At 39.8% G+C, this 26,851-nt stretch overlaps 1 long non-coding RNA gene across 1 annotated transcript in view; it reads right to left on the minus strand.

The window, feature by feature from the left end:
* Positions 1-12,634: 12,634 nt before the first annotated feature.
* The window catches only part of LOC127142384 (uncharacterized), a 90,348-nt gene continuing 76,131 nt past the window's right edge, over positions 12,635-26,851 (minus strand). Inside the window, exon 3 of the long non-coding RNA XR_007813074.1 lies at positions 12,635-12,971. This is a non-coding gene — a long non-coding RNA (uncharacterized LOC127142384). The remainder of the gene's footprint in view (positions 12,972-26,851) is intronic.

Genomic DNA, 26,851 nt, shown 5'->3' on the forward strand with positions numbered 1-26,851 from the left:
TTAGAGATGTAATTTATTTATCTATGATCACACTGTGTCTGTGCTCCCTTTCTCTTTCTGACCAGCAGCCATTCACTGTAAGCACCTGAAGTCGACCAGTGGAGGGCAGTCACATCCAGTCGACTGCAAATCAACCCAGGCTGTGTGGAAATATTTGTCATGAGGGGGCTCTCTGGTGACATCTCCTGTCAGCAAGCGTCTTCGCCACCTCGTCCTAACATTTAATTAGTTTTAGTGAAACTGTGGAACGACATATCAGGCAGAACGACTGAAGAGAGGAGGGGTGAAGGTTTCTGACTAATATTAGCTTTAGTGACAGAATTCTCCCATCAACTAACTGATGGTCTGCCAACACAACAGTGGGAGAGAGCGGGGAGGCAGGAGGTGGTGGGAGGAGCTCGCAGCACTGACAAGAGAAAGATACTGCAATGCTTTAAAATCAGCCTGTATTTTTTAATATTAGTCTACAGCAGTTTGGACACATAGATATACAGATTTGACAAATATTGTAAAATTGTAAAACTGTGTTTGTATACATACACATAACATTTTAAAGACAAATATCTGCACCATTACATAAAGAGAGAAAGTAGTGATTCATCTTTGGCTCAGACAGAGTAATAAAAATGTCTTTATGGCCTGTAAAATAAATAATAATCTAAACACTGGTGTAGTCTGCCTTTTGAGGCCATCAAGAGGGAGACATGCCCCCCTTCTTTCTGTGAGTGTGTGTGTGTGTGTGTGTGTTGTGCAGATCAAACGGTAGTAAAGGGATCGGGTGTCTTGTCTTATCGAAGATGTGTCTGTCAAAGCCAGTGGGAGGGATTAGCACGGCTGACACGAGCAGGTGGAGACAAAATACAATCTAAGGAGAGTGGGGTGAGAGAGAGTGAGAGAGGAGGCAGGTGGGATCATACAAACACACACAGAAGGACACACACACACACACACACACACACACAAACAGGTGGCTCACTGTGAATGTCACAGACTTGTAAAAGAGCTGCCTCTCCTCCTCTTGTGTGCAGCTGCATGGCCATGGAGTAGCTGATAATAGCGCACACACACACACATTTACACACACTGGCCAGATACTCACATATTTTCCCATCCTTTACAAAGCAGGATTGTTAACACCACTGAATGGGACATTTCATATATCATAAAGAGTCATCCTCTCATTGAGAAATATGCAACTAGTCTGTACAGCTCTGGCAGTCTCTCTCATAAATGTAAACTTAAACCCTGAGAAAATGAATGTGCTCATGTTAACTTCCTTGATGCTGAGATCTATGGTTGAAATCTTTGTGCCATCAAAATATAAAGTGCAACAGTGGAAGTAACTAAGTGTGGCACAGATTTGTTATAGTATTTCTATGTGATGGTCTAATAACATATGCTGCACTTAAACTAAAGAACAGTGTATTACAAAGTTAAAATTAGCTACACCTCCACTGGCTACATTTATTTGGCTTAAACAGTAATGCATCAACAGCAGTAACCCTGATAATAATTAACTCATTTCTGCATAATGAATCTGTATTACCATTGGTACCTATTTACATTTTACTCTGATATTATTTTGTACTTTTACTTGAATTAAAGTAAATCTAGAGTACAATTTTAAATCCAATACATATTCCATAATGTTTCATGAACTATGCAGATGCTCTAAAGACTCCTTATACCATTAGAAAAGGGAAATGGTTTTATGTAAAATCTTTCACTGGTCATATTCTGCAGCCCCAAGAGATCTTCTTGGCTCCTGCTTGATTTTAGTGTGAGAAAAAAGATTTAAGTTGTTTTTGTCAGTGAGGACAAATACAAGCTAACAAACCACAACAGGGTGATAAATTTTTCTGAATATCATACAGTCTTATGGTGAGCGTCTGAAACCATTCTAGATGCATATAATAACAATTTGTCCATTTAAAAAAAACATTAAGGATAACAGCTTTTAAGCAATAACTGACAGAGCTGATGTGGCCATGTTTGGGCACATGTAACCTGCTACAACACAAAAGAAGCATCTGGTGTTAAACAACCCCACCTGCCACTTCCTATTGAATTATGCAACAACAGACAAAAACGGCGATATCAAAACAAAGCTTTAGTGCTGTACTAATTCAATCAAACACAGCCAGGTGATCAAAGGCTATGATCTCTCCTCTCTCTCTCTCTCTCTCTCTCTCTCACACACACACACACACAGTTACGGGTGAATGTAGGTCTTTCTTCTAATATAAAACCAGCCTGCAGTCCTGTCCTGTGCTGCTGTGGCTCACTGCTATAATTACAACAAGAGACGATAAGCATTCAAATGCTTTGATGTTCTTATCTGTGGCAGCCAAAGGGCGGATGGGGACATGCACACAGTCAAGGCTCAATCTCTCAAGCATTCTCAAGTAATCTCAAGCATGGTGTAAACCCACTGAACTTGATTTTAAATTTAAACCTTTTAGCTTCAATAAAGGATTGCAACAAAGAGACAAAGAATATCCTGCAAATACTGTCATTCATAGTTGAAACAGGTGATGTAGAAACATAAGAGGGGAAATGAAGACTGTGGAATGTGATCAAAACAAATAAACAAAACTGATTGTGTGTATGTTGTTTTCAGCCCTGGTTCATGAAGGGCAGATGCTATGATGCCAGTACAGATTAGGTAACACTACCCTCCATACCCACCAGGCTGCGCCCTTGTCTGGATGTTCAGCAGCATTTCGTCATTAGAGGTAATCAGCTTTGCGAGTGTGTGCATAGATCTGTGTGTATACCTGTACACTGAAGTGTGTGTGTGTGTGTTTGTGTGTGTGTAGATGTACATTCATAGACAGGGTTTATCCTCAGTGCCCAGTCCTCGCCAGACAAAGCCCACACATCTAAATAGGCCCCAAGTACTGCTGATAAAACCAAGACAGGCCCATAACCACACTCTTTTACTTAAGAACGCACACACACACACTCTCTGCTTGTCATCAACCCCTGCCTTTGATGGCATGCTGTCTCATCCTACCAACCCCTCTTTGTTATCCCAAAATAAACCCTTCTCTCTCCCCATTCTCATCTTATCCTCTCCTGTCTGGAAGAACCTGTAACAAGAAGGAGTAGGAGTAACAACACTAACAAGTGGAAGTGATTTACACATCTATAAACAAATATTCATAATATTTTTCTGGTATGATCGATCTAAAAAACATTTATTAATGATGAACTTTATATATCAGCGCCACAGAGTGATACTACACATCTTGTTATAAAAACTGCTGATCAGTATCCATTAATGCTTTCCTTTTCCTTATGAAGGTAAATTAGACCCAAAACAAGATAAACGTCTTTCCACCAACGCCCTAATTTCCCTTTGGCTGAATGGGACGGCATAGACGTTGAGGTTCACACGCAGGTTCAAATCCAAGCTGTTTCTCAGTTGGAAAGGGCCGGAGCGCTGTTTACACAGTAGGGAGATTCCTGCTCCATAGGAACAGTGTGTGGAGGCTTTGATGCTCAATAGGAGCTACTGAAAAAGAGCAGGAGGAGGACAGAGAGAGAATAGAGTTGGAGAGAGACAGAGATTAAAGTTATGATGACCTTCTTGGAGCAACCTTGGATGGCTCACAAAATATGGGTAACAGATGTTTTATGTTTTTGTCTGTGGGCTTATCATGCCCACAGGGCAGAGGCACTGTGATCTGCTCTGGTTTCTGTGTAAATTTTAAATTAAACAGATTGAAAGAGAACATTTTGCATTATATTTCTCTATGTAAATGTCACTGACTTTCATTTTATTTACTATCAAAGATTCATTAAGGGCTAACCAAACATGTTTGCAAAGTCGCTTGGGCGAATCCAGCTCACAAACCAGCAAACCATTGGCTCCTCCACTGCAAGCTGTCAAAATACAAAGAAAATTCTCTAAATATCCATTGTAACTGCAACAAAACACAACTGCCCAGCAAGCTTCAAATGCAAATATATCCTTTTCAGCCCCCCTCTAGCCCCTGGCTGTTGTATTTTCTCTGAGCCAGAGATCAGCCAGAGCTCCAAAGTTCTGCGGCTGCTGGCCAGCTGGCTGATACATTTCTATCAACTGGTGGCTATCTAACTTCCCCTCCCTCACACATCCTCCTCCTCCTCCACCTTTCTCTCCATCCCACTGTTGCATGAGCACAAAAACACACAAGAGATACACACGGGTACACACAGATACACACATAGACAAATATTCTGCACCTGTAAATGTGAATTATAAGGGAAAACCCCCTAGCTGAAGTAATAAGGTAACATTATTGTGAAAAGTATCATCCCCGGCTCTAAAACTTTTTTTTTCTCACAAAATTGGTGTGTAATCTGTCATGATAGGGATCAATTAAGGAGCAATGCATAACTTTTAATAGAAAACATACATAAGTAAAATAAAAAAATTGTGACATCTTGTGTTTTGGTGTTATTTCTAGAGATTACATTTGTTTTGATTAGAGAGAGATAAAGTACATATGAACTCCTGACATTCTGTAAGACCAAGTCTGGAGAGAAAGAGATAACATAAAGGAAAATATGGGTCAGGAGGCAAAAATGTCTCTGGAGGGTGGCTTTATAACTCATGGAGACCCCAGGACAAACACAGGATCTGCCAAGTACTTTTTGTACTTTTTACCCCACTATATTAATTTGACAAATTAAAGTTATTTTGCAGACTGACAGTTTACATATTTGGTAAGCCCATAAAATATGATGGATTGTTGTGGAACTACCTCACTTCAGGTAATAAAGCTAAAATGGGCTAAATCAGCTGTAAAAGTAAAGCACTACTGACAAATTAATCAGTATCAGTAATCATCTGATTTAATTTAAGTAAGATTAGACCTTTGCATGCAATGGAGTATTTTTTAATTAAGTATAATGGAATCAACTATGAACCACAGTGTTGCTTTAAACAAGAAGAAAATCATTTGCTGTTCACATTCTGAAACATCTGACAAATTATAGAAATTTGTACTACTGTACTACTATATGTTTGGTTATGGTATTAGCCTTGTTTCACCCAACAACAGAGGGCAGCATTGCATCTTTGTGTTCTTCTGCTTCCCCTTGCTCTTAAAGCTGGAACACATGACATCAACCCCTACACTCTCCCCTGTGAATTACCAGAGTCCTCACCCAGGGGTAAGGAGTCATCCAAGGAAAACAAACCAAAGCAACCAAAAGGCTCTATTACTGGAATGTGGGTTTGTTACACCCACAGTGATCCTCAACAGGTGCTGAAAATATGTGCAGGAAAGTTTTCATTAGTATGATTATACTCATAAGGTTTTTAATGTAGATTTGTAGATTTTAAAAAAAATTGTCTGTTACTACATATATAAACCAGGGAAGAAAAAAGTGAACACTTAAATAGTAAATTTTACACTGGAATATCAGCTCTTAAAGCCCCTGTGTGGTCAAGTATTTGGCCTGCTTGAATGTCCTTTCCAAAGCTCCAAACGCCTGCCAGCTCCTGTGCAGCAGGCGAGAAAACAGAGCAGCCCCCAAACACCAGCAACGATTTTATTATGCCTATCAGATATCAAAGACATCACAAAGATGAGAACAAATTACAACTGAAAGAAGCTACATTCAACAAACTACAGCTGAAAATCTTTTGCTCCAATCATGTTTGATTTGTTGTTTTTGTGCAGTAGCATCACATATCACACGGTAGGCAGCAACACAGCCTGGCTTAGCAGACAGATCACACGGCTACTGCTAATGTGGATCTTGTTATTGCAAGGGCACCCAGAGGAGCATTTTAGCCCCGCAGTGGGCCTCCCTTGCTGGGCTGCTATCGTCCCACATCAGCCCTGGGCTCCTTGATGTGGTTTGGGAGGACATGACGGGGCTGAGCGGGGCCCAAAGTGATCAGTCGCGCAGTAACATCTGAAACCCATTTCCCCACAATTAAAGAGAGAGAGAAACTATCAGGACCAAACATCGCCCGTTTCCACGGTATCGAGTCAAACATTTGTGGTGTGTGTGTGTGTGTGTGTGTGAGAGAGAGCTGTACCTCCCCACCACAATCACTCACAGACACACACTCCCCTCCCACCCTAAACAGTGACAGAGCATTTCCAAATGTGTTTACTTAGAAAGAAAACCACTTGCCACCAAAAACTGCAAAATATCAAGACTGATACAGATAGAAAAGTAAACAGGAAGAATATGACATACAGAATGTGGAGAGAGATGATGGATGAAGGAGTCAGAAAGGAGGATGCTAGCAGATGGTGTCAGGTTAGTTTTTCTTTACACACCTGTGCTGCTAGCTTCACATACAAAGTGTTGGTACCACAGAGAGAAAACGTGAGAACTCACTCAGAATATGTCAGTTAGACAGTACCTTGTCTGAGATTCCTTCCCTCTCTCTCTCTCTCTCTCTCTCTCTCTGTGTGTGTGTGTGTGTGTGTGTGTGTACATTAGCAGGCTATGCGTGTTGAGTTGCTCCGTCTGGATGCTCATCAGACATCAAACACAATAAAGCAGTGAGTGGAATGGAGCTGATTGCTATCTCCAAATGTAATCAAACCAATTCAACCCACTAAAACACAGGCACATACTCTCTTGCTGCTCTCCCTCTCTCACACACACACACACACACACACACATGTCCACACATCTTCTCCTACTCCAAACCCAGAGTAAAGGCCACACTCCTCCACTCTTTCTCAGTGCCTCCTCCCTGGTTCAGATCATTGGTCATGATGTGCTCTCCATGTCCTTGGCCCAGGATGTACGGCACAGTCACCGAGTGCTGCTCTTTACTGTGGTATCAGTGGTCGGCCATTTTACAAACATCCTCCAAGAGAACCTGTCAGTGAAGTTCCTATCCAGTTGAGCCAAGAGCTGCAGCTTCCCATGACCCTCAGCTTTCATGGGCTAGGTTGACCTACAGTGAACCCAAAGATGACCTTTTGGAACAGCTCAAGGTTTTTGATCAGTTTGTCTGTTATGAATGAGGCATGAATATGATAATATCAGGCCATGTAAAAGGCTACTTATCATGCTCTTTGGGTTTTTAAGGTTAAGTTGCCTTGCGCTCTCTGATCGTCTTTGGCTCGGTGGCTTTCCATAATGACCTTGGTTCTCTGTGAGTGTGTGTGTGGATAGGAGAGGTGGATACAGAAAAGGGAGAGACAGAAGCAGAAAGAGGCTGTATGTGTGCGACCCAGAAAAAGAGATGTGCTGTAGGATAATTTAAAGTGCTTGATCAATGAAATGTGGATTATATCTGACACCAAGTAGGGAGTCAATGTCATTTCGTGGTCTAAGAAAATCTGCCAAAGATCATTTCTGGTTCAGGGACCTTAGACCTTGGATGGTATAGGTTTGGTTGACAGTTTCAGGGGGTTTTGTTTTTTATCAGATTACTCCTTATGAAATTATCTATGAGAACATCAGAACTTGTCAAATCTTCTTTAGCTCTCTGTTTTAATTAACAAGTATAACTGACCTTGCTGTGTTCAATGTGAGTATGTGTGTTTGTGGTTATTCACGCTCCAAGACAAGTAATGTTTTGTTGGCTCTCACATGGACTGAACAACAGCAGCAATGAACCAATGAAATGTGAGGTGGTTTAGAGGACAATGGGAGACTGACAGAGAAGAAAGTGAAGACAGAGACACAAAGATAAAGCCAGAGGGAGACAGAGACAAACCAGAGCTAGAGATGAAGAAGCAGAGACAATTCAGAGAGCACTGAGATAAAACCTTGAGAGGGAGAGACAGCGCAGACTGAGAGACAAGAGTCTAACAGGGACAGAGCCAAATTATCGTTTGATTCTTCGCTAAGACAAGCATGTTCTAAGTATCCAGGAGTGAGAGGTACTTTCACTGGCCTTTCTCTGAAAACACCATCACAGGGAGAGGCATTCCTTAACCCTTCACCTTTTGTAACTTGGCAACAACCAGCTATCATCTCCCATTGCCTTCCTCGGGAGACGGGAGGGGAGCTGATGAGCATGACATCAATTTGTGGCTGGGGAAAATCAAGGCTCTAAAAACAGCGACTCCAAACTAATCTGTTATGGGTTTGGATTATGAGGTTCGCCTGAGCTGCTCAATGTATACATGTCTGACATTTTAGGGATGATTAAGATATGCTATAACAGGGAATTTCAGTAACACACCCACATGTACGCGCTCCTGCAAACACGTGCCTACAGTATGCTCAAGCAAACAAAAATGCTCCAAAAACACAGTGTGAGTTTTAAAGCTTTAAAGGAATAATTTGATGTTTTCAGAAATGTGTTTCTTCATTTTATGAAACTACAGCCAGCAGCCTGTTAGCCTGGCTTGGACAAACACTGGGGGGAAACAGCTAGCCTTTCTCTGTCCAAAGAGAGCACCACTAAAGCTGGTGAATAAACACATTATATCTTGTTTGTTTATTGCAATAACCTTAAGTGTAGCTTTTACACTTTGATTAACATGTGTTTAACATATTAATGTGGTTAGCTGTTAGCTGTTTTGCCATATTTCCAGTCACACCAAGCTAGCTTACATCTACTGGCTGTAGATAAGGAGTGAACCAAATACTGTAAGTGTGTATGTCCAAAAATGTAGTGGTAAATATTTCTTTAAGTACTGATAACAAACCTAGTTTGGATTAGTGAGTCAAATACAGTAGTAAGATAATGCAAGTAAGACTGACTTCCACCTAACAGTTAAAAGTAAATACTGTTAAATTATGTGCTCATGCTACATTATCTCGCATATCTGTGTGTGTTTTTTAATTCTACCTAGATCAGCTATGAATCATTGTGTTGAAGCTATAATTTTCTTTGTGCATGCTGTTCCACCTTTGGTGTTAACCTCTGCAGAGGGCCCCTTTTTCAAAGTCATATGAAACAGATTTACCTGACCAGAGCAGGGAGTGGAGAACTGTCGAGCAAGCAACAGAGAGAACAAGACGGAGCACTAAAGAAGAGAGAGGGAGGGAGGGAGGCAGAGGGAGAGAGAGAGAACGGGTGAGAGAAGATCCTCTGAGGGCAGCGGCTCTGGTTTCATCCAACCACTGATGCTGACTGGCAGCCATGTCAAAAGCTAAGAAGTCAAACGATGCTGATTCTCAAGTTCATCTTTAGGGCATGTCAAAGTAAAGCTTATTATACATGGTTTTGGAGGGCCAGGAATGTGCAAACACACTAATTCACATACACAAACACACATCTGGAGTCACACACACATAAATGTGCAGTCATGCAAAAATATATAAGTTTTTGTACTTGTGCTTGTGATACATGTATGCGTGTACAGGTCACACGCACTACTTTGTCATAACATCTTGACTGTAAGTATTTAATGAGCAGTAACAACTTTCCAGGTTATTATGTGCACACATACTGAAGAGTGGATTAAATATAATTACTGCTAAGACATCTTCATCTGGAGATTATCTCAGTGATGCAGAGTGTAAAAGTCAGGCTTAGACTTTGTTAGGACACAGGGTTTATAGATTACTGATCATAACACTGGAGGGATAATCACATGTCCTCATTTTTTTCTATATGTGAGACTGTTACAGGTCAAATCTTAGTAATGTTAGATGGTTTCATTTCTTCCTTTGTAAGCTCATGGTTTTCTGTAACAGCTGAATGAATACTGTGGTCAGTAACTATAAAAAACAAGATATTCTCCATTTTCTGTAAAACTGTTTTTTGCTTTGTACTCAGTAAATATCCATATTCAGTCACAAACAAAATGAAAGGCTAAATGTTTGGCTAGTGTTTCTTGGCTGACACCACCATCACAAACCACTTATTAGCAGAATAATTGAATGATTCAATTTGACCGCTTAGTCCGAGGGACTACATGTGCATACACGACTACCAATGAAACTGTAACACTGAATTTTTGTATGTGACATTTTGTAAGCTTTTTTCCCCAGTGTAATTAAATGCTTTTTATTTAACAAATATTTGAAATTCAAAGTCAAAAAGACTGCCTGACTTTGTTTAGACTTGATCAGTGCCCCGGGCACAGCTCATTTCATTTAATACCTCAATTTAGATGACACTTTTTCCTAATTATTCTGTGGTAATTTTGTTATGGTATGACATAACACTCATTCGCCATTTCCCTGAACAGAATTTTAAGTGCCACCATTTTAGCAGTGGCATCCTCAACATGGTGATTTATTTGGCTTATTAACTAAAGAATCTGTCTACCAGAGCCAAGGTATTGCCCAAAGCAAGAATGAAACTTCCTTTGTGAAGCTTTCCTTCACCAGGTAGCAAGCTGTGTACCCATGGGTGTCATCCAAGTTTTCCTTACTTGTTTTACCCTTGAACAACAGAGAGGGTCAAGGTCAGCAGGAAACCTGGCCTTAGAAGTGTAATAAAAAGTCAGTAATAGTAAATATATATAAGTAGATTATTATTCCATGATATATGATGGTTTTTGTGTATATACATTTCAGGGGTTTATTTCAGAAGTTTCAATATAATGTATCTTTTCAGCACTGTGGGGTCAATCAGAGTACAGGTTTGTCTGATAATTCATTGCAACTAACTCGTGTTTAATGGCCTCAACAACAATATAGCCTCAATAAATTTTGCACCACGAGAAGGATTTCTTTAATATGGTAACATAATACTGTGTAAAAATGTTTTCCTTTAGCAGTATTATGAAATATTTTCTTCACAAGTTTCATTAGTTGTTTTCAATATAGCTATATGTATTTTCTTATGTTACAATACTTAGTTATATGCACATATGTATGTATTTAGTACAATGTGCACAGCTGTATTTATAATTTTTGTCCCTTTTTTTCTTTGTAGAAAAAAACTGCAGAATAAATGGTAAAAAAAAACAGAAAAACAGTATATACAGACACACACGGATGGGAAATTTTTACAAGATATAATAAATCACCAACCTTAGGTACGTTTTACTTAGAACATGCTGTGTCATGCTGAGATCATTTTTCATCATGACTTTAATGTGAATTGCTCGAGTCTCAGCATTGCTGCTAAGGTAACTAGACAATTTGGTAAAAAGGGAAACGGAATGTAGAGAAAAGGTATGGGGAGAAAAAGACATTGTCTGGCAGCCAATTTTCCAGTGGCATTAACTCAACTTTTACCAAATTCTTGTACGAGGCAAAAAAAAAAATGCCCAAAACATTCAACCTTTTTTCATGAAATCATAAAAATGCTCCATCGTGTTTTACAACATTGTGCTCCATTTTATCCTCATTTTTCCTCTTGTGGGACGTATATTATTGACATCACATCACTTACAGACAGCCAGTTCTGCCATCAATAGCATAGCAAGTTCACTGCTGCTATATTCTTCATAAGGCACCCTTTAACCATAGTTAAAGGGCCTAACCATGGTCAAAGTTAAATGCTGGTTGCTGATATGCTTTATTTTGACCTTCATGTTTTCATTCAGGTCTGTAAGACACATTGGTCTTGTTACCCAGTGGGGGGTAATCAGTCCTTGGTTTGAATGGTCCTTGTCTGGGCATGTCTTGACCTATTCCTGTCCTCACTACTGAAGTGCAATGCTTCTTGTTGCCCTGTGGAGGGAGCAGTGCTCTATGCTCTTGCACCGTCTCCGCTCTCTACCCACAGCTGGCTGTAACACCTGCTCTCCAGATGTCTTCTTCCGCAAGAGGGGAAAATGAGCTTGACTTTCAAACTTTGCGGTGCTTTTTTCAGTAAGCATCTCTCTCGCGCTCTCGCTCTCTCTCTCTCAAAATCTGAAAAAAGTGCCCTCACAAATGCAGCCTTCTTCGTGAACTCTCCTCATCTTTCTCTTCTCACCTCTAACTTTCAGTCTCTCTCAGCCGTTCTTTTCCATGCTGTGATTGTTTGCACAAGTCTTTATTATACTCAAGCTACTGGAAGCGAAGGTGAAGTGAAGGAATTAATACATCACCTGGTGACAGAGTGCAAGAGAGACATAAGGGAACCTCTTCACATCACTCCATTACACCACTCCCTCACATATGCCTCCTCCATGCTCAATATAGCCCTTTACACCGACAATGATGAAGTATTTGTTTTTAATGCTTCTTTTATACACTTTAGCACCTAAGTGCACTGTGGCTGAATTGTGTAATTAGTATATTTTTCTTTGGGGATGAAAAGAAGGAGGGAGTTGCCACACACAAATGTTATATGAGTCACATAATGAATCAGAAGAAAAATTAGTCCTAACTTGAACAATTGAAAAAAGTGTAACATATGGGTTTCTGTCAAGCCGATGAAATGTAATGCAGAATTTAAGTAGCAGTCAGTGAAGTGTCCAGTGATTCTGGGCTGGTAGAGTTAAATCCTCTCCCCTTGCTGCTGCTCTCCCCGGTGTGTATGTAGTAAATCTGCATGCATATGGCTCTGCCTTTGAAGACAAAGTTACTAATCCCTCAACCCTGTCAGAGAAGAGAGAGGGAGAGAAGGACAACAAGGCAACGAGTGGGCAGACAGATCTAAACAAGGGTCAAAGAGAGTGCTCACTTGTAGCTTATGTTGGAAAACTGCAATGTTTAATCTGCAACGCTTTCAGAAAAATGCATTTGCATATGTTAACAGACGTAACAAGAATAAATGAAAAAAAAAGCAGAACACTGAAAGTGTTTCAACAGATGTTGATTCTTCGGTGTGTCTGTTTTTGCTGTATTTTTGGATTTCACCAGATAGATATTAAACACAAATAATGGAGCGCAAGATTAAATTGATTTTTTTTCTTTTATTTACACCACCACAAAATGGCACACATATAAAGGAAAGCAGAAATGGCCAAAGGGGAAGGCCAGGTCTTTAATATTTGTCAGGAGAGGGAAGCCACAGGGAGGGTGTTTCCCTCTGGCCCAGGGGCCGCTGCTGTGGTGACCGCTGCCTGCCTGCCGGGGCCGCCTGTTAGCAACGATGTTTGATCCCGAGAGCCCGAGATCCCTGGAAAAGCTGAACTCCATTTGCCTGGGTTGGTTGACTTCTGGAAGCAGAACAGTCAAGTCAGCAGCGGATTGGCCCTGATTCTGTGCAGCTGCTCGGAGAGCGAACACCACGAGAACCACTCAAGGAACCGCTCGGGGAACCGCCACAGTACCGCGTGGAGAACCTCGACATGTGTCATAGCCACAATTTACAGAGCTGTGTGTTGTGAAACAGATATATGATACCACGACACTTAACAAAGTTATTTTGGAAATGGTATATAAGTCCTACCAACTACGAGCTTGGCTGAAGCAATGTGGAGTTTCTCATTAAAAGTGTGTGCTCTGCTTTCGGTCACATGCAGTTGCAGTAATTTCAATTTATTTTCTGCACATCGCACTGTCATGCCTTAAGGTCTTTCCAAACAGTGGAGAAACTTATATACCCAGACATGCATGGACTGCTCTGTGCTAGCCTCCCACTGCGTAAGATGCGTTGAATTAACACACACAGAGATGCTAGTGCTCACTGAAGAACAGGACATAGTCAAGTACTAACTGCAAGTCATATTTTACTGGGTCACATTGAGTGTGTCTGTTATTTTTTTATCCATTATGGATGACTAATAATCCTCAGTATCTGTCAGTCCCATCAGCCTGTGTTAATGCCGAGTGTATTTTTACAATAGAGACAACAGCTCTTTGACCAAAAACAGAAAATCTCTGTTAGTTATTAAACCATTTCTTCTTTATTTCTGTGTGTATGTGAGAGTTGTACTACTACATTTCTGTTCATTCATGCTATATTTGCATTACAGAAGGATTATCAAGGGAAATGTGTGTGTGTCTTTGTGTTTGCATATGCAATATATGAAGTCAACACATCTAAAGAAAAAGGAAACAAGACAAACTAATACTACAGTGTGCCAAAAAGCAGTCATGCAGGGATTCTAACATGGGTTGTCATACCCACCTCTGCCACAATGAACACAAGCTGTACTTGAGTCATACTGTTGCTACATGAGAAAACACAACACAGCTAAACAAAAGAGAGACAGAACAATGGAATGAATTATAAATATTACCAAAACTAAAATCAAATCAAAAGTGTTGTAAGACATTACTGTGTTGATTCCTTACAGGACCCAGACAAGCTGCTGCTGAGCATATGTCCTCAAACGCAAGCTGTGCAATGTCACATGTAAAAAGCAAAACTCTTTCAATAAACACACACAGAGAAATCCATATGCATACAGTGAAAGAGAGATATATTCCCAGAATGACTGACAGTGATGGCGGTGTACCGTTTAGGGTTAGCAGGGCAGCTGTTCCTGGTATCTAGAGCAAATATTCCCAAGCCATCGTCATGACACACAAATACATAATGATCAGTATGGTCACATCAGCCCATCAAAAATCCTACTGTACACACACACACAGATGCACATATACACACACGCGCGCGTGCGCGCGCACACACTCACACACACAGAAGGTTCCCAGACTTTTTTGGTGATGCATGGAGCCTCATGCCCCCGTCGCCATGTGTTGAAGTAGCGCAGAGGCAACCACATCAGGGTCTTTCACCCCACCCTGCTCACCCACAGCATCCAACACACAGACAAACACACACACACACTTGCCTTAGTGACCGTTTTGTTGCACAAACGTAACACGAATGAACACAAATATGCAAGTACAACACACACCAGACCAGACTGTTATGTACACTTTTGCTGTATATATGCAAATGCACTCACAAACCACATACACACACACACATGCACAAACACACTGAAACAGATGCATGCTCAGCCTGACCATAGACATATGGAACCATGCAGGGGTTCAGACCAATAATGTTTTTTCAACTGAGAAATTTTCCTGGTCGAATCTGGTTGATGTTACTGTGGTTTTGGTTGGATTTGGAAATTTTTGGAAATCTAAAAAAATGCCGTGGGAAAGGAATGCAGCTAGTATTTGAATCATCATCAAAGGCAAGCATTAAATACCATTTCTCAAATGTTTAATGAATGTTGTTTTGTATATGCTGCAGCTGTTGGCACTGTAATATTGTACTTCTACTTCTTGACTCAGTGACAGAAGCTTTGTAATGCAGGACTCACCCAATTTAACTTTCTACTTTTCCTCAAGATCCCGATGTGATTTTCCAGTTATTTTATGTTTTTTATCTCACGGAATATCACAGCTTTTTATGTAGTTAAACTAAACATATCTAATCTTTCGGTAACCGTTTATATCTGTGGGTTTTACAAATCAATTGAAAGTTACAAGAGCTTGTGAATACATTTTATAAACACAGGATATTTTTTTTAAAGTTTCCTGAAAAGTAACACCTCTGGATACATTTCTTTCAAACAAGTTCAAAGTTTTCATTTAGTTTCTACAGGGGAGTCCAGGCAAATTCATCTTCCTTTATGTCCCAGTAATTTGGCCTGACAATTTAGAATAATTTATTATTTAGATATAGAGGAGCATAATTATTCTGTCACATTTAGCTGTTTTAAACACCTCAGACCCAAATTTCTGCATCCACGTCAGATTCCCAGGCCTTGAACTCATTTTATGAAGAGTGATGGTGACCCTCTTTGACCCTGTAGAGGACCTGGAGGGGTCATACCTATTAGAGTGGTTATAAACTCTTTCTGGTATTCTTTCTGTCTGTAATTAAAGCTATAAATTACTCACTGATGGTGGCAGGGTGTTAATGGTAGCTTTGTGGAGCCAATAACATGCAGGTGCTGCCTTTGGGTAGATGTAGATGACTTATTGACAGTGGTACTCATACACATTATGAAATTATTTTATATATAGTTTATCTTTAAATGTGTAGAGGTTTGTTTGTGGCATTCACATGTAAGTGTCCAGCTCACATGGAGGTGAAAAAAGCTACATATATGTGAATATACACAAATGTGCTTTATTTCTTATTTTATTAAAATCCTTAAGACATAATAATCATAATTATCTGATGGTATTTCTTAAATATATTGACACTATAATTATGACATTTCTGCTTTAGTAGAACAGAGTTCACAAAAAAAAGAAGAGGAAGATGGAAAAATGATGCACAAGTAAAAAAGTGGTTGTTGATTGTTTATAATGAAAGAAAAAATAGGACAATGCCTCGATGATGACTATAATATTTACAAAATATTTCTTAACATGAATATAAACAGATAAAGCAGACATCATTGATTCAACACTGCATCATTCTTTCATGTTTTTATAGACCGCGATGACACATACACTGTCTAATTAGCACGTTTGTGTTGTATATAGCTGAGATTATTAAACTGAAATTATTACATGTTCCTAAATACATTACAGTATCTGTTAGTTGGCAGCTCTCCAGGAACAAAGCCACACTACACTGATGGTAGCTAAATGTCAGGCTAGTGTGGAGTGAAGTAACAGTTGACTTAATGGAAATATTGACCAAGTTGTCAACGTCTCACCCCTCAGTCTGGACCTCTTGTCCGCTCGATAAAATCCTCCCATGATACATACACAGACAGACAGACAGACACACACAGACACACACACACACACACACACAGAGCCATGATCGCATTTTCATCAGCGTCTCTGTCTTGTATGGTTGCTATGGCTACGAATGGCCCGGATTTCAACCGTAACCAACCCTCACACAGATCCAAGACGAAAAAACATCATGATAACCAGTGACTGTATATTTCAGAGACAGTCAGCTTTGTTCCTCTTTCCAGTGCGGTGATTTAAAGTTCAAAATAACACGAGAAAATGAGAAAAGATGGAAATTATGCTAGATGGCTGGCTCATGGCTGGTATGTTTTACTCCAACTTAGTGCAAAATTTCTTTTTCAACAGAAGGCCTGAATGAGATGTTATGATTCTCTCCGGCCTACAGTGTCAAAATAAGTTGTGAAACTTGTGCACCGAATCTGAAACAGAAAATGTCATAATTACTGTATGTTCCCCTTCTGGGATTATATGTCTACATTATGAATTGAAAAGGCTATTTTCAATTCTTCATTATGTGTAAAGAATCCATTTAGGCAATCAAAACAACTCTGGAGAAAGATATACATTTAGGAACCTTAGACCACTTAGGATTAGGGTCAGTTGAAATCTCTGATGGAAAAAGCAGCTTAACTCAGAGGGAAGTTGTGGAAACAGAAAACAAATTCAATGCTCTTTCACATTTTGTTCATTGAACAAATAACTTGCAGGAGTTGCAGGTTTTTCACCAATGAAACTTAACTGATCCAAATTCAACAGTGATTAAAAGACATAGGGGGGCGATGATGGTCATGAGGACACCCTGACACAGGAGCATGGATTCACAGTGTTTGGTTAACAAATGATGAAAGCAATGCTTAATTATGAATGTTATCTCAATCAAGATCTAAGCCAGTTTGTCAGGTCAATGTATGCATTTGTAAAAGCAAGTAAAAAAGTTCCTGCGAGAAAAGACTTTAAAGAGATCCTCCTCTCCACCATGATCATCTGGATACAATTGTGTCATTACAGCCGACTCCTGTCTGTGAACGAGTGGATGTTAAATACCCTGACAATAGGCTTCAAAATTAACTTTATTTTCTCAATCCAATCCCTGCCCGACTCCCTGTCTGTCCTCTGCATCCAATCTCAGGGAGCCACACAAGAAGCGTGTGACTACAGGAAATAAGGTCGCTCCTGTTGAGCGGAACCTCATTTGACCTTTGACCTCACTTTGTGACTGGCTCACGAATGGTGACTCAACACAGACACACACAAACACTTACCGTAACTAGAGGCTTTTGTTCCCGTAACATTTTCAAATAAACGAGACAGCTTGCAACTGTGTGTAGCTGCAACAAGTGTCAGATGTCATAGAGCAGCTGCTGGAGTTTTACTGGAAAGATGATTGAAAATCACCTGGTTTCAAATGTCTATATATCAAGAACACTTTAACACAACATGATCTTTCCCAAAGTGCAACATTATAATTCCTAGAGTGCAGCTTTTGAAAACAGTTTACAGAGCACCAGCCTCTTAACAAAATGCCTGTAATTATCCCCACTGTGAAGAGAGTGAGGGTGTTATCTATTCTTACCAGATTAGTAATCTTTGCAGAGAAAATGACTCAATTAACAGAACTATAGTTTTTTTTCTCATTTTCTGTCAGCATGTTATGACTATGTGTTTGAACTGTTGATTTCATGCAAATGTGTATATCCATGTAGGTTGGCATGAGTGTGTCTGCAAACACGTGTATATGTGAGTGTGGGTCATTTCACAAATAATTTTCTCTTGAACCTCAAGAGTGACAGCTACTCATTCACCTGATATGGAAGTCAACCCCACCCTATTATTTAGCTCCAGCAAACAGCCTTCCCCCTCAGCGCGGGTCAGTACAAACCTCTTCATCTAATGACTCCCATGTTATTACTTAGTCTGCTCCTGGAATCAAAGACTTCATCCCACATGCAGAGCAATTTATGGTCATTTTAGACAGATTTATACCAGCGGCACAGTGAAGATTTTATTGAGAAAACAGCGGTGATTGGTCAGTCAATCAGTTTTGTAAATAAAACAGATGGGCAGAGTGTTTTTCACAAGGTTTACTTAAGTTTTTCAATCTGGCACCTATATTTGGGGAATACAGTCTCATCGTGGGACACAGGCTTATTGAATCATAGAGTACATGTGGTGACCCACCAGACACAAGCCTGTGACTCATTTTGGATCTTGGATAGTGGCTTAACAACCAATGAGGCAGCTGGTTGTTCTTTGACTTTGCTTTTCATCAACAATATTTAAGATGCATATAATGTGAAGACTTAATGAAATCCATAAGTGTCCCTAAACAAATATCTTCCTTGAGCAACTGAAAGGTATGTAACAGACCTGTTTATTTAGCTGAATATTGTGCAGAGTGCATATTTAGGTGTATGGGAAAACAAGTCAGTGATGGTTTGTCAAAACCCACAAAAAGTGCATCCACTGTCCAAAAAATTGTTGTGCTGGTGTCAGACGACCATACAACAGTACTGATCTGGTTCTACAAAGACTGATCTGAAGATTTGACTATGTGACATTTTTTGTTGTTTATATATGGCAATTTGGTCATTTTTTCATTTTATTTTATATTTAAATGTTTTATAACTCAGGTTTTCCACTTTAAATTAACATATTAAAAGTCTGTTTTTAATGCAAGTTTATTTGGTAGGGATTTGTAATGTTATCAGTTAAAGAAAAATAACTTTGTTGAGACATGCAATAACTATATAAAAATCAATTTAAAAAAAGATCACTAGAGACTTAATTCGAAAGAACAAATTAGATGTGCACACGATGTAAAAAGAAATTCCTCCTGACACCTGTTGAGCCTCATAAAAAAGCCACGAGAACATATCATGAAAAAAAAAAAAAAGGATTTCTATTCTAGTTCTCCTTCCTTACCCTTCCCAGTAGCTCCCACTGCTACTGATTAACAACATCCTGAATCCTCCATGTTTGTGTGTATGTGTGTGTCAGTTCTGGTGTGGGGTGACAAGATGACTGCTTTGATCTCACCATCACCTCCCATGAACAGACACAGCTGGCCATGGTGCTGTGAGTGAGTGTGTGTGTGTGTGTGTGTGTGTGTGTTGTATTGTATATGTTCCACTTGAATGAAATGTGAATGAAAGTCTAATACATGGTGTGAACATGTGTGATTATAGCTGAGGTTTTTATCTGTAAAAAGGGGGTGGGGGATTGCTCATCCCATTCACCCTTCACAATGTCATGTTTTCAACTGCTGGAACGGTGAAAGTGAGGTCAGGTAACAAATATGTGATTCAACGAGACCTTTTCAAAACATGGTGCATTGATCCTTCTCGGCATTCATTTCAACAACAACAAAAGCCTCAAAATAAAGCATATTTCAAGCAACTCATGGCATCAAAGAATCAGGACTGTCTATTACAAAAAAACAGTACAAACGTTTCCCTGCTTCGTTTGCCTATGACTAGTGAGTTGTTTTGTTGGTCTTATCAAGTGTTTCCAAGGTTCCGTATGTTCAGCTTGCATTTCATTTAAGTGATTCAGCAGTTTCGAATCCACACATTGTTCTATTCTCAATCCTGTGTAGCCACATATAAAGGTCTCTCTAGCATTGTAAACACTGTCCTCAGTGTAGCATGAGGCTGTTAGAATGTGGAGTACAGCACGGACTCAATGCTACTCTTGGGTTTAACACTGTACACATTGGATTTTATACTGTGTTATCTATCTAACATAATATAAACATTTATTCAGCCCCTACTCAATGAATCTTAACTTACTAATGAAGCTGCTAACATCCTGCTCACACTTGTCACTACACAAATATCTCATATTAATGCAGTTTTGTTTACACATCGGTGGTGGTAATGTACCTGAAGTTGTTTGGTGACCGCTAAAAATTAGTAATTTAGTTAGAATCATGGATGTATTACGGAGAGCTGAAGACAGCGTTCAAAGATGGCACCCCATTAATTCCAATGAAAGTTATTCAATGGGCTTTACAACAAAAAAGTATCTGCAGGCTTCCTCATGCCTCCAGTCATTCTCCAGCCAAGCTGATTAAGAGCATGTGCGCCCATGACCTCCTATTAGCTCCCCGCACACATGAATGGCACAAAGTAATTTAATCATACAGCTCTATTAGACTTTCCAAATGTTATTGGACTGAAGGGATAAGACATTTCCAGTGTTTGAGATGCTGCTGTAAGCTGTAATACAGAATATGGCCACTACACAAAAACTGCTTCTCAGCTCACTGATATTCCTGGGGGCTAAGTGACACCAATAACAGTTTAGCTAGCTGACAGTTAATCATCGACATAAACATTTGGATCACTCATATGGAGACAGAAGTGACAAAAGTTTTCCTTGCAGTGTCTCATGAATGCTGCATCCTCAGTAAATAGCCATTTAGTATACTGTAGCTAACACAGAAGAGAAGGGAAAAGAAAGTTTAGTTAAAAATATATATATATATGTGTGTATGTGTATATTTCACCTCATGGAAATCTACAATGCAATGCTACCAACCAGTAAGTAGTTCTCACAGTTCAATCATAATGAGCATTTTAGGCCTCTGTTAAAAACTTTTGTAGCCACTGCCAACCCATGGAGATGTAGAACATATGACAGATATTACCCCGCTTTCTTTATATAGACCTAACCCTGCTTAGCCCTGCCCAAAGCTTTCCTCATGGCCCCAAACCTGAGAAGCAAAAAAGAGAGCAGCAAGGAGAGAGGGGGAAGAAAACATATTAGGAGATGGAGTAATTAATAAACAAAATGCTTCTGACAATGACATAGTCGCTAAAGATGGCAAGCAGGAAGATAACTGAAGGAGAGATCAGAGAGGGGAAGAGAGACGGACAGAGTGAGTCTGGATCCGAGCTCTATAAAGGAGGAAACCACAGAGAAAACCTCTGTGGCCAAAGCATCCATCATCCTCATGTTACTGCGATGGGAAGAGATTGCTGACCTCACCAGCAGATGTGCAGCCTGCAAGCTGGGCTGGGCTGGCCAGGGTTGGGCAGAGAAGAGTTGGACTGTTGAATTTACATAGCATATTCCCATCCAAGTTCTTGCATTGGTCATTTCACTTGTGTGCTTCTTATGCTTACAACTGAGTGGTCATTTTACTAGTGCACTAATGATTTAATGGTCATTTAGCCTGTATGCGTATAACTCACTGGTTTAGCTAGTACACAGATGAAGGACATAGATATTAGGAAAGCTAATGTACAGGCCATGTCAGAAGCATGGCTAGCTGTGACAGTTAATGGAATGGATTGCATTTTATATCAACATAACAAGGAGAGTTACGTTGAACATATCAGCAAATCATTCCCTGCCTGTATATTTATTTTTGTTTTCTTGCAATATCCACATATGGCAGCTAATGTTGTTATGGTTATGTTTAGTATACTCAAATCACTTAATGTCATGTTGATGTTACAGAAAGACCTTGGTTTTGGTTAAATATTTGAAAAGATCACTACTGACATGAAGCATAAGATTTTTTTCAATATTTAACCAAAACCACCACCTTATTCTAACCTTAACCACATGTTTAAGTAGCGCAGACCAAACCACATGTAGGACGCAAAACTCAAATTCCTGTCAAGGCAAGTCAAGTCAATTCTTTACAAACTGTAGAGCACACAGGACCCGTCATACTTAGACCCTCAATTCAGATAAGGAAACATTGACCAAAAAATACCCTTTAATGGGACAAAATGGAAGAAACCTCAGGAAGAGTAACAGAGGAGGGATCCATGTTCCAGAACAGACAGACATGCACTGGATTTCAGACAGGATCTCAGTCACAGGACTTTACTATTCACTCAGAGAGGAGAAAGGTACCATGCACACGGAGGAAAAGAGACAAAGACAACATACAGACAAGCAGGAGTCTCATGGAGGACAAAGATCCACTGGCCTAGACTGATGTGTATTTGTTCTGTGCTAGAGGATGTAAGGCTGATTACATTATGGGGTACTCCATAATTAAAACCCACACAAAGATGAGCAAGTTATGACTATCAGACTATAACTCATGCTCCACTTGCACTATACACACACATGAATGTGACCCCCCTAACGTATGTATTTAGATATGTTGTAGTATACAATATATTGCCATAGAAATAAGTAGCATTTGCAAAAGTCTTTGCCCATTTTCAAGCAAAACTTTGATCAAACTTCTAATCAAATATTGAATTATTTGTCAACATTTTCCAAATTCAGCAGCTTCAGCACTTCCCTACAACCTTGTCCTCAACCTGTCCTTTCCAGCTCTGCTCACACTATCACTACTGCTTTTTCTCCCTGTTTTTTTTCTATTTCTTATTTGTTTTTAAGTCACCTTGCAGCCATTTCCCTCCTTTATCTGTCCCCCTTCTCTTGATCCCACCACACTCTCTCACTCTTCGACTGGAAAGTCCCCTGAGTTTTGCAGTAGCACCAGGAGCTGCAGCAGCAGTGTTTGGGTCACACTGGTGAGGGGAAGGCACGCCACTGGCAGCTGGCCTACCACATGAGAGGACTTTGGTGTATGCATGTGTGTATGTGCATGTATGTGTGTGCTTGCATGTGTGTGAGTGCATGCATGTGTGTACAATAATAAGAGCCCTGCTGCCTGTCAGCCACAAAGCAGCAGCTGCTCAGGCCCACAGATTAGAGGCTTGCACTGCACTGGATGCCCTTAGTGAGTGGTTAGATGGATGGATGGATGGATGGATGGTGGTGAGAGTTTGGGAACTGATCGTTCAATAAGCCCCACCCCTCTCAGCTACAATTGCTACACCTGCCAACCCTTGCATTTTAGAGCGGCAAGTATGCCATAATAATACTGGGAAATGTACCATTCAAATTCTATGCCAGTTTTTGGATGGACTCGTTTGAGAATAACTACCTGCATTTGATGGGTACATACATGATATCAGTCTCATTTAATGGCTCACAAAAAGTAGAACCATGTAGAAAACGTGGTAATGAAAGAGCAGCATTGCTTTGAATTTTGTATTTTACTCTTAAACTTCTCACAATCCCATAAAGAGCAGGAAAAAAAAACACTTGATCTTTATGTCATGAACTGTAGTGACAAGGTAAGTTGTGACTGAAATACAGCCAGAACAAGCAGAGTTCATGACTAGCATTGTAAAATTGTCACTTGGAAGCTGTCCTCACCAGTAAAACAACAGTAGTGGTCATTTGTCTAGATATGTACTATACAACTATGATTATGTACTGTAAGTGTTCTCATGAAGTTGTAACAAGAGTGGAAGTTGTCACATTGCAATGCCATTGCATAACAATGTCACAAAAAGCTCTTACACTGTTGTTGTATCAAGAAACCAATGTGGACCATGATAGTGACATTTTCTTGAGTAATTTAACAATGGCATCTCAGAATGGCAAAATTGAATCGATTGAATATTTCAGCCTGTGAAGGCCCTTGATTGCTTAGCTTGCTCAGGTTCTCTAAATGAAGTCACTTAGCTCTGTCTGTACTAATTAGCCAGTACCATTAAATAAACAGGTAAAGAAGTCACCCATAATATGTTTACACCACCATACATTTCCAGTGATGTCATGACCATAAATTTCTTCCTAAGTCTTCCTAATTTCACCTGCTTTTAAATATCACTTTCTATTCTAAGTCAGTTTTGTGACGTCTGCAATCTTGACAACGGCTTGAAGTGCAGAATACTGTATCACAAATGGATGGATCACCTTGAAAAATAAAAAAAAAACATTTCCCCTTCATCCAAAAGCAGTAATTAACACCATAGCTTCCCCTTGGTTACGGTTTCATCTATGTTTCAGCTTGACACAAAGACCCATTCTATTCCACTTCCACAAAAACACCTAAACAAGGTGTAATTTCAGAATTACTGTCATATCACTAAACCATCCCACAGAAGTTCAATGACAGACTTCCTTTGTATATATCAGCATAATTACCTTGGAGCTCCTCAGACCCTCCAGGTCAAAATCACTGCATAAGTATAATTAAAAATCCATCCTCAAGTATAATTATTGAACACCATTTCAATAAACTCAGACAGCATTGTGCATTTGAATGTCTGTACAAAAGTGTAATGTTACGAATTGAACTTATACTTTGGTTTACTGCTAGATATTAAGATAATACATTCCAATGCCAGTGAACTCAACAATACAGACCACTACCAGACCCACAAAGACCATTTCCTACTCATTTTCCTTTGATGACATATTACAGTAGAGTGGTGTAATACCCCCAATTAAAAGCTGTCACTTTGACTTACTGTTGTTGCTGATGTATAAAAAAGCTAATTCTTTTCACACGTTAGTTAAAACTTTAATTGTATTTCAGTTATTAAAGTATCTGAGATAAAGTGGACTGTAGTTCATCTAAGGTCATCACACATCAGCTGCTCCTCCACAATGACATTTTCATGTGTTCAAACTGAATTCATTTCCTTTGACACTGACACAAGGACCTCTATAAAAGGAATCAGTGTCTGCAGTTTATCCCACCTGTGCATAAAATCTGTTTTAGGGTGGAATTCCCCTTTAGGTGGGACCCATCAGTCATACGCCAGTGAGGTATCCCCCTTGATCCTCTGTTGTGGTTTCTCTGGGTGAGATGAAGGCTATTGCTGTGACTCTGGGAGGCAGGCGCACTCTTAAATACTCCCTCTCTGTGTCTGATCCATCTGATCTCTTTGTTCCCTTCACTCTGACACGCTCATACAGTACATGAATGGAAATACGCAAACACCAATGAATGAATTCAAGTACCTGCCAGCACGCACACGGACCTGCAAAAAAAACACACACACACACACGCACACACACACTCATGCACACGCCGTTTGTTGATCCCTGTAAGAGTATACTCTTAATGTCATAACCCCAATAAAAGCACAGCCCTCCAGATGTCTGGTGTGTGTATCATTGTACTGGGCAGATCGCGTAAGATGAATGTTTACTCACTACATCAGAGAGTGTTCCGAGTTCCCTCACACACGTCATCCAGCCAGAAGGTGTGATCATGTCAGTGGTACAGTGGTGGTGAGACACCACCAGTGGCTGCCTCATACAAAAAGGAATGTTGTTCTTAAGACATCTGGTGCAGGTAAGGATGCAACCTGGTCAAATATTATGTCATCGTGTTCAGGTGCTGGTGATGAAGAAGGGGGTGTTTCATACACCTCATTCCACACTCAACACACAATGATATAAATTGCCTCATGCTCTATGACGTATAGCAGAAGCACACCCCACAAACAAAGTCCAAAGACCAAAAGAAGACAATGTTATCAGAGAAAAATACTTCTAGATGCCTGCTACATTGATTACTTAAAACTCACAACCACATATCTTGGAATAATGGTCAGTGTGAAAAGTTAATCTTGTGGTGAAAAAAATGTAATTATTCTGTTTATAGTGATAAATTCACAACTGAAATGTCTGTGTTACAGGCTAATATGTGCAAATACAGGTAAAATGTGTCATTATGTGACTGACTGAGACAAAGGTGAGACATGATTAGAATACTGAATACCTGTATAATATGATGTAAAAACTGGGAGAAAATAAACTTATTATCAATAATCATCACTATTGTGGTGCAAGGGCATGGAAGAGTGAGGAGGAGACTAGTCTGTCTTGTTTACTCTGCCTGTTAACTAATTCCTGCACTGCTGTATTGTGTGTGAACAACTGGCTCAAATGATGTCACTTCAGTGTGTTTGTTGGGATGAAGTCTACAAATTTTGAAATTTAAAACAATCTGCAGGTGTTGAGTAAGAGAGTTGTGAGTTTACTAGACCTCTGTAGCCCACTTTGTAGTGGCACAAGGCTACATTAGCCATGGCTAGGATAACGCACCTGAACCTCCTATCAGACCATTGGCAGTCAGGTTGTATTATCGATAATGCAAGCACCAGGTTTTGACAAGGGAGACGGATGCACAGACTAAAAAGATGATATCTCTGGTTCTGCTTCATGTGTTATGTTTTTTTTAATGTCATGACCTATGTAGCTCAGCATTTAAAGTGAGAAATCAAAATTGGAAGTCACAGAGAGATGATTTCTTCACATTTCTGCCACATACCAACCACTTTATGAAAGCATGAGAGCAACAGTCGTTTTTTCTGTCCACACTACAGTCCTACACAAACTGTCATTTTCAGATTTAATAAAAAATGCATTTGCAAAAAGCCTCCTTCCCAATGTGGTGTGGACATCAATGGCCATCATAAATGACCTTCATAAGTTGGACAAGGACTTTTAATTTGGAATTATTTGGCTGCTTGTGGCTTAAGCTATTATACTGGAAGGTCTCTGATCTGCAGAGATACATACTTGGAAAAGATTGTATACGTGTGTACATGCACATATACATGTGCAACAACAA

Source organism: Lates calcarifer, linkage group LG1, assembly GCF_001640805.2.
Source record: "Lates calcarifer isolate ASB-BC8 linkage group LG1, TLL_Latcal_v3, whole genome shotgun sequence".
NCBI classification, from domain to species: domain Eukaryota; kingdom Metazoa; phylum Chordata; class Actinopteri; family Centropomidae; genus Lates; species Lates calcarifer.